At 33.9% G+C, this 13334-nt stretch overlaps 1 pseudogene; it reads right to left on the reverse strand.

The window, feature by feature from the left end:
* Positions 1–1402: 1402 nt before the first annotated feature.
* On the reverse strand, positions 1403–12078 carry LOC110664737 (L-galactono-1,4-lactone dehydrogenase, mitochondrial-like; annotated as a pseudogene).
* Positions 12079–13334: the final 1256 nt, after the last annotated feature.

Here is a 13334-nt window from a genome sequence, read left to right on the forward strand (position 1 = left end):
ACTTCTATATCTTTTGTATTCTTTGAAAGGATACCCCACAGAGACTCTCACCACTGAGAAGAAGTGTTTCCCTCATACAAAGAAGAAAGGAGACAGAGGCTTCATTGAAGGATGGTAAGGAAAGCTAATTTTTGTAGCAAGAACAACTTTGCATATTTGTTTCTAATTAGGGCTTTTAACTACTCCCCATCTCATAGAGAGTTATTTTCTTCTCTCACATGGATATGTACTATGTTTATGGATCAGAGGATGTCAGTAGATATTAAAGAGCACAACAATCTTCAGAAAAGCTTATGTATTTCTTTCCTTTTCACCCCTAATGCTCATCTTTTCTGTTGTTATTTTCCCTTGTTGGAACAGCCTCTTCGCTTTGTGTTGCTGTTGGCTTTGTGAAGCCTGCTTCTAAATTGTGACCGGCGATTCCAATAAGCAAAGCTTCAGCAATAGATTTGTCTTTGATTGTTCTGCTTTCTCTATTTGATCAGATTATGGTAATAAAATGTAATTGGTAAGACAAATATATGTAGCAAACAATATCTATACTATTATATTTCTCTTTTTATTTCCTTACATTCAAGTTTCATTTCTGAGTTTTTGCGTTTGCAGCTAGTTCCCATTGTTTAAGTGATGAAAAACTACCACAGTTCTAAAATTAGAGTTTTAGAGTGATAAGCATCACTAATAACAAAGACCTAAACCTTCCAGCCTTATCACTTGTAACAAAGACCTAATTTCTGGGTCTGCTCAGTTTAATATACTTGGCAGACAAATCAAACTGGATTATGCTTAACACTAGGTTCTGACCAAGTGCCACATCATTGTAGGCTTTCAAATCAACTCGGTTCCTAGCCCACAGCTAGAATTCCTTATTCCTTGCTCTCCATTTAGATTCCACTTTTATATGTCTAAGTACATGTCTTTTCAAGTAGTTCATGATCTAATATTTGCCTGAATAGGTTTCTACAATTCAAGGCTCTGCAAACGCAATGATTAAATACTTATTTTCCAGCACGTAAAAGACAGGGATAGGATACCAAGTTACAAACAGCAAACCATGACAGTCCTGATTTTAATTATCATGTGATGTTGAACAGTTTATGCACCACCACAAGTGATAAATAGCCATTAAGCCTTTAGACATTCTAAATCTTGAAATCAAAACCAATTAAAACATGCACAAACGTGTAAACAATTTATTTAAGACTAGGATAGAATGATTCTGCAGTTCTGATATTTCTATCATAATACATGGAACTCACGGAGACCAGATTATATTTTACCAGACTCAGAATCTTTCCCATTTGCTTCCAATATACATTTAAGCTCTAAAGCAGCTTTAAACACAAGACTGAGCCTTAATCACCAGAAAACTTCTATAGGATATGGTACCGTTAACTGTATACTTCTTAAACCGTATACATTCTTATTTTATGGCCATTTCTGTCAAATTAATGTACAGTTGAGAACATAGGCTGAAGCAATTCCAGCAGACTGGCAAAAGGATGATACAATATCAAGCATTCAGAATTTATACGATAGAACAAAATGACTAACCAATAAAAAAAAAAAGATGCTTCTCAAATGCCCTCTGATGATGGGAACAGCTTTTTCAGCTTATTATTCGAAAGGATTCTGTTGGGATCCAATTCCTTGCGTGCCTTATTATATGCTTCCACTGGAAAACGCGTTCTTAGCCTTGCTTGCAGAGCTGAAACTCTTCCTGGTCCTTTGGAACCTACGCAAGATTTTGTTAATTTTTAAATAACAATGATTCAATGAAACATCAGTTTGATAACATTAATCACAGACCAATCAGATTAATAGGATGCTTAACAACTCGAATGCAAACACCATCCAATGGGGAGAATTTATGTGGCAGTGAAGAAATGTGTTGAATGAAAGGGAAGGTTTAAACGTTGGCTTTCAACTACTTACTATGAATACATGCATCAGATTTGTAAAATTGAAATAAAAATATAGCACTGAAATTTTTTAGGGCAAAAACAGAAAAGAATTGAAGTGCATATAATATCAAAACAAAAATTTCAATTTAAATTAATTGGAACTTGGAAGTACGTAGTACTGTAGTAGATCAACTTCTTTTTAATTAAACATAAGCTAAAAGAAAAGATCATGAAAAGATTCGATCAATACCTCAATCTTGGCCCAATGTTCAAAAGCAGAATACTTGTCCTACAACTGTGCCTGACTTAGATGCCTGAAGTGGAAGAATTCTTCTGCAATTTCCTTTCTTTGGCGAGCATCCATTGTAGGAAGATACATGATTATACCAACCTGATAAAAAAATAAAAATAAGGTTTGAGGGTAATGTTACAGATGCTTTCATTGGAAAGGCATATAAAAGACGCGAGGCACTGAATAAGGAAAACATCAAAGATGGCAGCAAATAATTTTTCAATGGTTTCCTGATTAAGATGTTTATTTTTAGAAGTCTTTTATTTCAAATAAAAATCCTTGATTATAGACTCCTTAATTATAGGTTCCTATCTTGGAAAATGCTGTTATGCAATCTCTATTTAAAGAGAACAATTTCATGAATAAAGGGCTGAATTATTTACATATCATCTAGAGGTTTAGAGCTCCCTCAAACGAGCTCTCCCTTCAATCACAATAGGTTCTTCAACGAAAGGCAGGAACATCAACAAGGGAACCTCTTCTCAATCTGAGGAGGATTACCCTGTTTATCGTCCATCAACTCGATCCTAGACGAGGCCCCTTAACAACTTGGTATCAGAGCAGAACGAAATGGGTGATCCTAACTAGCATGATAAAGTTGAAACATTTATGCAGGAAACCAATACTTGTGTTCAGAAAATGCAGGAATCCTGCTCTCGAGTAGAATCCCGCATTGATGACTTGTCATGACAGCTACTGGAATTCTTAAAATCTTCAAGCAAGAAAACAACACAGGAAGAAGATGGTACGTCTGGTAGTAACAGCCATGTTCCCTTCCCACAGCAAAGAGGGGAAAGATCAGAAGTATGACAAGGAGGGTTGATAGTACCCCGATATGCAAAACTAGATTTTCCTTCCTTCGATGGATCTGGTGATCCCTTGGTGTGGCTCCATCGATGTGAACAATTTTTTTACAATCAACGAACTTTGGAGGTAGACAAGGTGAGACTAGCAGCATTTCACATGATAAGAGAAGCTCAATTATGGTTCTATAAAAAAAGGAGGAGAGAGCAAGATTAACACATGGAACACTATTAATACAACCTGTGCTTTTTTTGGACCACCCAAGGCAACAAACCACTAGGTAAGCTGAATTGTGAAACAAAAAACAAAACAGGTGGAAGAGTATCAGTCAGTTCAGAGTTTTATTAGTCAAAGCCATCACATATTCATCAGATCAGCAGTCAGACTCTTCTCACTGGATATTACTTGAGAGACCATTAAATGAGACTACAACAACAACCACAACTACCAACTAACTAACTATAATGAAATTTCAAAAATTTTCCATTCGTGGAAGAATAAAAATTGCTTAATGCTTCAGCAATGTTTCAATATTTCACCAAATTAGATCATCTTCTAACTAATAACGAATGGATCCGATTGAGATGACATTGACATTGAGAAAACGCACTTTCATCATCTTCACTAATTAAATCCCCTAATTCTTACTAACTCCCCCTAAACCTTCAACTTCTCAAGCTGATTGTATTCAGAATTCACCTCATCACACTTTCATCTCTTTTTTTCTTTTTATCTTAATTTATTCTACAAAACATGGGATGAACACTTGATTCACACATTTGGATGATTTATTTATTCTTATTTTTTTACCATATTTCTTTTAAAAGCCAAAGCTGGGAATGCTCGACTCGGATATGTTATTTCTAGTGCAGGTGTATCTGTTGATTCTAGCAAAATTCAGGCCGTCATTGAATGGCCACAACCACAATCCACAACTGCTCTTTGTGGTTTTCTTGGGCTGGCTGGGTATTACAGGAAATTCATTCACAATTATGGCCAGATTGCAGCTCCCTTGACCAGTATGTTGAAACGCAACTCCTTCCACTAGACCAAATCAGCTTTGGCTTCCTTTACCAACCTTAAGCACGCCCTCGCCGCTAAACCAGTTTTACAGCTACCAAATTTTATCGATGAATTCATCGTGGAATGTGATGCCTCCGATGGAGGAATTGGGGCAGTTCTTCAATAAAATGGCCATCCCATTGCATTTTTTAGTAGAAAATTGGCAGCAAGGCATTTTAAACTACCAGCCTATAAAAGAGAATTAAGGCATCCATATTTATGGGGGAGATCATTCCTTATCCACACAGATCACTACAGTCTAAAATATTTGCTCGACCAAAGGCTCTCCACCTCGCCCCAACAACATTGGGTTAGCAAACTAATGGATTTCAATTTCAGAGTCGAGTATAAAGGAGGTCACTTAAATAGAGCCGCAGATGCACTATCCCGCCGAACTGAGGAAGAAGGGATGTGTGCCATTTCTCAACCATAGGTTCTATTTTTTGATGAGATCCGAAGGGAAATTGCTGAATCAGAATCGCTTCAAGATTTGCGAACCAAGGTGGCAGAAGGAGAATTGGGCACTTTGTGGACCTTGCGAGATGGCTTAATCCTCTATAAAAATAGAGTTTATCTTTTGCCATCTTCTCCATTAATTGCACCGCTATTATCTAATTTTCATGATACCACCCATGAAGGAGTCAATAAGACATTGCAACGACTATGCCATGATTTTTATTGGAAGGGTATGAAATCAACAATAAGGGATTATGTTGCAGCATGCCCTATATGTCAGCGTAATAAAACTGAGCATTTGAGTCTTGCCGGTTTACTCCAACCTCTCAACATTCCTACACAGATTTGGGCTGACATCTCTATGGATTTCATTGATAGCTTGCCAAAGTGATGGGGAAAATCTGTGTTATTTGTTATTTTTTACCAGTTTTCAAAACATGCTCATTTCATTCCAATGGCTCACCCTTATACAGCTATTAGTGTGGCTCACATTTTTTTGAGCAGGTGGTTCGGTTGCATGGCCTACCAGAATCTATAGTATGTGATAGGTACGCTGTATTTTTGGAAGGAGCTCTTTCGGTTATGTGGTACCAAGCTTGCTTTCTCTTCCGCCTACCATCCACAAACGGACAATCAAACAAAAGTGGTTAATCGAACCATTGAAATGTACTTGCATTGTTTTGTTGGTGATAAACCAAAGAAATGGGTGGAATGGATTCCATGGGCTGAGTACTATTACAACACCTCCTTCCACACATCTCTTTTGACCTCTCTTTTTAAGGTGGTATACGGGCGTGACCCTCCGTTTATTGTCATATGATGTTGGTTCCTCTCGTGTTGAAGCAGTAGATCTGGCCTTGATGGACAGAGATATGGTCTTACAAGGTATTCGTCATCGATTGCAACAAGCTCAGCATCGCATGAAAACATACTATGACAAAGGGCACTGTGATTTGGAGTTTGCACCTGAGTCCCTAGTCTGGTTACATTTACATCTATATCGCTAGAAATCACTTGCTTGCAAGTTGCGCCACAAGCTTGGGCCAAAGTTCTATGGACCCTTTAAGGTGTTGAGTAAGGTTGGCCAAGTTGCTTGTCAATTGGAGTTGCCATCTGATTGTAAACTTCCTAATATTTTCCATGTCTCACTTCTAAAAGCATTTAAAGGGGACCTACCAAGTACTCCTCCATCCTTACCACCTTCAGAAGATGGTCGTGTCATCCCTGTTCCTTGCCATATTATCCATTCACGTCTGAACCATGGCACATGGAAAATATAAGTTCAGTGGTGTGGTCTGCCTTCAACTAAAGCCACTTGGGAGACAGTAACACATTTTAAGGAAGCTTATCCACACTTTGAGCTTGAGGACACGCTCTTTCTCTAGGAGGGGAGTAATGTTACAGATGCTTTCATTGGAAAGGCATATAAGAGACATTAGGCACTAAATAAGGAAAACATCAAAGATGGCAGCAAATAATTTTTCAATGGTTTCCTGATTAAGATGTTTATTTTTAGAAGTCTTTTATTTCAAATAAAAATCCTTGATTATAGGCTCCTTAATTATAGGTTCCTATCTTGGAAAATGCTATTATGCAATCTCTATTTAAAGAGAACAATTTCATGAATAAAGGGTAGAATTATTTACAAATCATCTAGAGGTTTAGAGCTCCCTCAAACAAGCTCTCCCTTCCATCACAATAGGTTCTTCAAGGAAAGGCAGGTACATCAACAAGGGAACGTCTTCTCGATCTGAGGAGGATTACCCTGTTCATCGTCCATTAACTCGATCCTACACAAGGGCCCTTAACACGTAACCACCAACTACAGCCTACAAGTGATGCATTATTGGAAGATGGAATTTAGGAGTTATAATCATTGTAAAATTAGGAAATTTAAGAGTTTTATTAAGTTTAGAATTTTATAGATTTTTATTATTATTATTATTATTATTATTATTATTATTATTATTATTATTATTATTATTATTATTTTAGTTTATCTTAATTAGTATTTCATTTGATTAGAAGTTCTAAATCCTAATGTGATTAGGATTATATGCTCTATAAATAGGACCTAGAGTTTATATTATTATTAGCTTGATTATAATTATTACAGCTGAGATTTAATAAAGTCTATTTGAGTATTAATTTCTCCTAATTCCTGAGAATTTGTTTCTCCTAATTCCTGAGAATTTGTTTCTCTTTTCTTAAGAGTTTGTTTCCTTTGATCTATATTTCCTGATTCTACATCAATTTGATCTATATACCCTGGTTCTACATCAACAAGCATAGAAAATGTGAAATACAGGGCTGTCAATTGAGCTGAGGAAGCTTGAAACCTGACTTATTGTTCAGGATGAAAATTATGGATTGAGCTTTATACGAGCCAAAAAATGAGACTCCTTAAGTACAGCCAATGTTTAGACTGAGACAATGTTAGATTGATTAAGCTTAACCCTATATATATATATATAAACTCACTCACATTCAAGAAGGGGATATATATCACATTTTCAAGTAACAAAAGAAACCATGACTTATCAATGCATATTTACTAAATAAATATATATCCTCATACTATTCCTTCAAATCCACCTCTAGAATTATACTTGAGTATTTTTAATTATGTAATTTTTTTCGTAGCAAGTTAGAAACCAATAGCTAGCATTAGACATCTGTAAAGATGCAAATACCAGACACTAGTAAAGAAACCAAACCAAATTGAACTCAAATACTACAGTTTGTTTTACTTAAATAGTTCAGTTTGTTTTGCAAATTTATAAACCAGAATTTTATGGTTAGATTTCAAAAATTCAGTTGAAGGTCCAGAACTATTTAAAGTTCAGTTGAAGTAAGAGATCATCTGTACATAAATTCGAGAAGTCGTGTAATCTGAATCATACCAATTATAGGGAAGTAGATTACTGGACACAGATACATAGTGTACACGGAAGCGAAATGGTCATGAATGCAGCATGATATTTTAGTTACAAAATTTTATGAGCTTTTGTATCAGGGTCAAAATTGATATGAGAAGAACAGCATTAAATCAAATCCTCAGGTATAAAAAGATGTATCTAACAATTGTTGAAAGATGCACTGCAATTACCCATTAGAATATATCATCTTCAGCTAAGATTGAAGCTGGACTCATGGAGCTCTGGCTGCAAGCTGTCCAACGCTGCTCTGTAGGAGCAGGTGCAGGTATCTCTTCTTTCTCTATAAGCTGCTTCAGCTCTTCTATGTATTCAAGGTCTTTCATGCTTCGCTTGGAGAGGGTACCAGTAGGAAAACAAGTTTTCGATACCCATTGTTGCCCACCACAATCAAAGCCCAGGATTTCATCACTCCACTTCACTACATCCTTCCAACTTTCTCCAGAATTCAGCCTCAGCGTGATTAACCTTTATAACATGGTCTTTGTTGAGAGGATCAAGAGCAAGCAGTTCATCTCTTAACTCTGTAAATGAGGCTCATTTACATCTGTTCATCATCATCAACAGATTTGGCTGCATGTTGTCTAGCCCTGTAAGTAACTGAGGTACACAAATTAATTGACATGGACAAACAGACCAAACAAAAGAAATTAGGGAAACAATAGAACAAGAAGATTTCAATTAGTAGCCACAAACTCCCTAAAAGAAGTGGTTGGCCAACCAAACCCTATATTGCATCAAGTCATCAACATTTGTCCCTTCAAAGTTACTTTTTTCTTATTCTTTTCTTATCTTTGTTGCTCTTCCCCTTCTTTTTATCTTGAGCAAGAATTTATTCTATCTTATAGTTGGTGGTTTAGTTCTCTTCTCTTATTTGTTTATATAGATAACTAAACATTGTCAAAAAAACCCTCAATGTATTTTGTATGTTTAATTTGTTGCAAAAAGATCATATGTTAAAGGATAGGCTCAATGTGCTTGGTTTCACAGAAGTTCAAGCAGTCAGTTTCAATACTAAATAAATGCTGCCAATGAAGGAAAAATATATTAGATAGTCTATAACTAAGATAATGCAGAATAGCAAGAAACTTCAAAATTTTCTCCTCTCACTGTGGTTAACAAATTTTTTTTAAAAAAAAAAATTATGCCTTTCCTACTTAATGGCTAAACAAAAAGACCTTTCAATGTTCAAGCCAAGCTAAAGGTAAGAGAAGAAAATTGAAGTATAAAGAAAATAAATATGAGAGTTCCGCTTCTGCAGACTTTTATGAATCCCAGAAGAAACACTGTTATCAGTTTTCTCTCCTCACTTGACAATAGTTACTGGTTAGCACATTCACGATATATCCACATGTTTGTTATAAGGGATATGCAGATATGAACTACTGTCTACTGCTATCATTGGTTCCCTTGACTTAAGTCCCCAGCCTAACATATTGAACAAATAAACAAGTATTAATGTGTAATATAAAGCTATAAAAATATTGACAATAGCCCTACCTGAATTTATTGAGGGACTCATTATAAAGATCACAAACATGCTGTATAGCCTCAACTTTGCTATATTTCAGCTTGAATATGGGTGGAACCTTCCACTTTGAAACAGGGTTGTATGTCACAACCACAACGCTGTCGGTGTATGGGATATATAGGTATTTCACATGCTTATTATCAGATAGCAATTTCCTGAAAAACAAAAATATATGGATGTTAACTCCAGACAAACAAAAGGAAACTCAATAATTATTTCTTTTCAACTATGCAATGACAGAGAGAGAGAGAGAGAGAGAGAGAGAGAGAGATTTGTACGACAAAAAGAAACTATGAAGAGATGGAAGCATTTTGCATCAGTCTCACACCAGAAATATGGGTAATGAAGCATCACAACTACATGACAGATAAAGGTGTAGAACCTATTACTGACTGAAATTTAATATTCATATTTTCATACAGTCAGATACTAGAGTTGGAAAATTTCCCTGGTTCCTAACTACAAACAGTTCACCATCTAATAGATTGCAATAGAAATTGAGGATAAAAAACCATTTTTTATTTGTTAATTATTAAATCTTTTAAGGAACTTAAAAGCTGCAATTTCCCAAACATCTAATTTCTTTGAATTTGATACGAATTTTCAACCATCCACTTGATCCAATAAGTAAGTAAATAATTACTTGTGGTTTTTCTTGATCTCTTTCATGTCTGAGATGAATGTATGCTCCACAAGCTCTTGCCTATCAACACTTTGTAAGCTGACTTCAGTTACCACTTCAAGGACCCCAAGACCGCAGCGAGCCAGATAAAATAATTCTGAATCTTTCTCTTTTGAAATCTCTATTGTTCCTCGGGAATGACCAGTTTCATGCTAATTACCTGCTCATCAATAAGTAGCAATCTTGCACCATTAACATGTGCACCAACCTAAAGAGAAGCAAACACACAAATAGGTTAAATGCAAACTAATAAGCAAAAAGGCATATTTAGCACCAATTCATTCCTGAAAGTCCTAGTACAATTTGATATAAACTCAGTGACAATCCAGATTCTTCCTAGCACTGTGCTTATCAAAGACCGGGCACAAGTTAATCATAATGAACTCAAGAAAAACTAAGCAAATTTTTTTCATTTCAAATTACACTTCATTCTCAAATAATCAAATCCTGGTAAGATCTACTTCTTTCAACTGCCGAATATTATAAGAGAAAAAACTCTGGCTGCTACCAAATGCTATAAGTAGGCAGAAAAATTTTTCATTAGAGTACATTAAGATGGAACACCCATTATAAATTGATGCACATTAACATATTGGTATCCTTTCAGCTAACTAGTTGAACTTCCTCACCCAAAAGTAAGAACTATATATTGCAATGACCCAACCAGCAGTTTTAGGTCAGGAAGCAGATATATCACTTGTGCTGTATCACGCTCAATACAAGGATCAGCAACCTCTCTCACTACAATCCAACGTGGGGAAGATTCAGATGCTATGAATGTGGGATCCATTCAATTTCTAAATTTGAGCAAAGCATAGGATTCCGAAATTATAGGAAACAAAAATGAAATTTTTCTCTCCAAAACCAAAATGGGTCACAATCATTCAATCAACTTACAAACGAGCAGTTCAACAGTTTTTTCATATAAAAAGACTATGCCACCAATTGCTGCTCTCTAATGGAGGCAAAATTCTGCAAAGTAATACCGTACTCTTTAATCCCATCAACCAACTGCTGAACTCTAATCCCAGCTTGAACCCTCACCCTCTTCTTCTCCCTTTCCGCCTCCAGAACGTTATCCATCAGCGCCAAGTTCACCATCCCGGCCCGTGCCAGCCCAATCCCATTAGGAGACAACCCAGACCCCACAGGACGGATCTTGGCCTTCTTCTCATTAGATTCCTTCACCAACTCCTCCAGTTGTTGGAGATCCTCGGGTTGGTGAAAGGCTCGGGTCTGAACCTCGTGGGTTCCACTCCAGTTGGAGACAGTGTGAAGATCCTCGGGCAGAGGAGCACAGCGGAAGATTTGGGCCTTTTTGTGGTTGTCATTTTCTGGGAAAGGAAAGGAATAGCAGGTGGCGGCTCCACAGAAAAGGAGAGTGCTGTGTAGCCCACGTACTTGCGAAGCTCAGCTTCTGAAGAAGAAGAAGAAGAAGAAGAAAAAGAAGAAGGAATGGATGTTGAGAATGCACGTATTGCGTTTATTGGATATTCCAACGTGCCGCCGGCAGTGGTGGCGGCGAGGAGAGCTTTAGAGGGGAGTGGTGAGGCCTCTGAACATTTTCTATTATTTCTAGTACTAGTAGCGAGCAACAGCGGCTCAGTCCAAAAAGAAAGGAGTCCTATGGGTGAACCCTGAAGCTTTTCCGTCCTTTTAATCTTCAAACTGCTGCCATAAACTCAATATTTTAAGTAAATTCAAGGCAAAAATGGCCTTTTTTTCGCCGGCTGCGCACGGATTGTGGGAAATCGAACTGAACGAAAAAAATATATGAAACTAAGGGCATATTTCGTTAGCAGTTAAATACAGATAATTATTAGATTATAATTATTATTATTAATTAATAATTGATATATTTATATTAAGTAATTAATAAAATTATTTTTTGTTGTTATTATTTATTTTTTTTAATAAAATAAATATAAAATTATAAATTTATTATATTATATTATTTATTTTATTATTAAATTAAATATATAATTATTAAATTAATATATTATATTATTTATTATATTATTTAAATAAAAATATAATTATTAATTTATTTTATTATTAAAATAAAAAAATAATTAAATTTTTTAAAAAATAATTAAATAATTTAAAAAATATAAATAAAATAATAAAATAATTATTATTATTGATAAAAAAAACTTATAATTAATTTTAAATTTTTAGATATAAATAAATTTTTTATATTTTATGTTATTAATAAAAAATATTTTAATAAAGTTGAAATGTATTAATTAAAATATTAAAATTATAAATAAAAAATATAAAAGTATTAATAATGTTAATTTTTGAGTTAAATAAAAAGGATAATATAGTCAAAATAAAAAATAAAATCAAATCAGCTCTGAAAATAAAGTTGATACAAACTGCAACTGATGGGTACTATATTAGCTACCCATCAGCTATCAGTTTTATTTTTTTAAACTTACTAAACACTCTATTTTATCTGTTTAGATGTCCATCAGTTATCAGCTACACCCAACAGATGAACCAAACACCCCTAATAAAATTTATATCGAATTGAACTTATTTTGATACTTTAATTTGATTCTAATTTTTTACTAAAAATTAAATTGAAACTGTACCAATATCAAATCAAAATTAAATTGATAACTAAATTTATACATATATTGTTCTATATTTTTTAAATGTATTATATACTTTTAATATAATATTTTATATATATATAAACTAAATAAAACTTAATATTATATTTCATTTTTCTATATTTTCTTAATAATTTTAATTATAACTATATTAAATTATTTTATAATTTTTAATTATAAATATACTATTATATTATATATATGATAATTTTTAATTATATTTATATCTTATAGTTAAAAATTATATAATTAATAAATAATTAAGATGTATATTATATAATATACTTATACTATTATATTATATAATATATTTAATCCTAAATTATATATGCACCTTATAATTAAAGATTATATAATTTAGAAATAGCTATATGATATATTATGTATTAATAGTCCAATTCAAAACTTAAATATTAATTCAAAAATGACTTTTTAAGGAAATAATTACATAAAAGAACCGAGAACCGAATCGAAACTATATCGAAACGAAATAAAACAAAAAAATTGAAAACCATACCAAACCGAAACTGAAACAATGAAGTATCAAACTAAAATTATACTAAAATTCCGGTTCAGTTTCAGTTCCTAATAGACCCTGAACCAAACCAGAATCACACAACCCTACCTTTAGCAATTGCTCAATAGTCAAAAAAAAGCTCCTAAACCTTTTTTTTCTTAATAGGTCTCTCAACTATTCAAATTGGACCATAACACACAAATTTAACAAGTATAAGTTCAAATTGAACCAAACCTCTAGCACGTGATAATGTGATAACCGAAGATCGTTTCATTCCAATGAATTACTGTCATAAGTACTCTTTCTAGCATTCTAAAAAAAGCTATCGCAAGTAGTATTGTAGGCTGAAATGATTATTTAATATTCTATTGAAAAGAGATGTAACATCCTTATTTTAGCTAGTCCGCATGCTTCATCGTTGGTGACTGTCATCCTGACATTAGAACGTCCAAAAAAATAAATAAATAAATAAATAAATAAATAAATAATATATATTTAAACTAAAGTGAGGAACTATAATTAACTCAAATAT

The sequence above is a fragment of the Hevea brasiliensis genome, chromosome 3, assembly GCF_030052815.1.
Source record: "Hevea brasiliensis isolate MT/VB/25A 57/8 chromosome 3, ASM3005281v1, whole genome shotgun sequence".
In the NCBI taxonomy this organism is placed as follows: domain Eukaryota; kingdom Viridiplantae; phylum Streptophyta; class Magnoliopsida; order Malpighiales; family Euphorbiaceae; genus Hevea; species Hevea brasiliensis.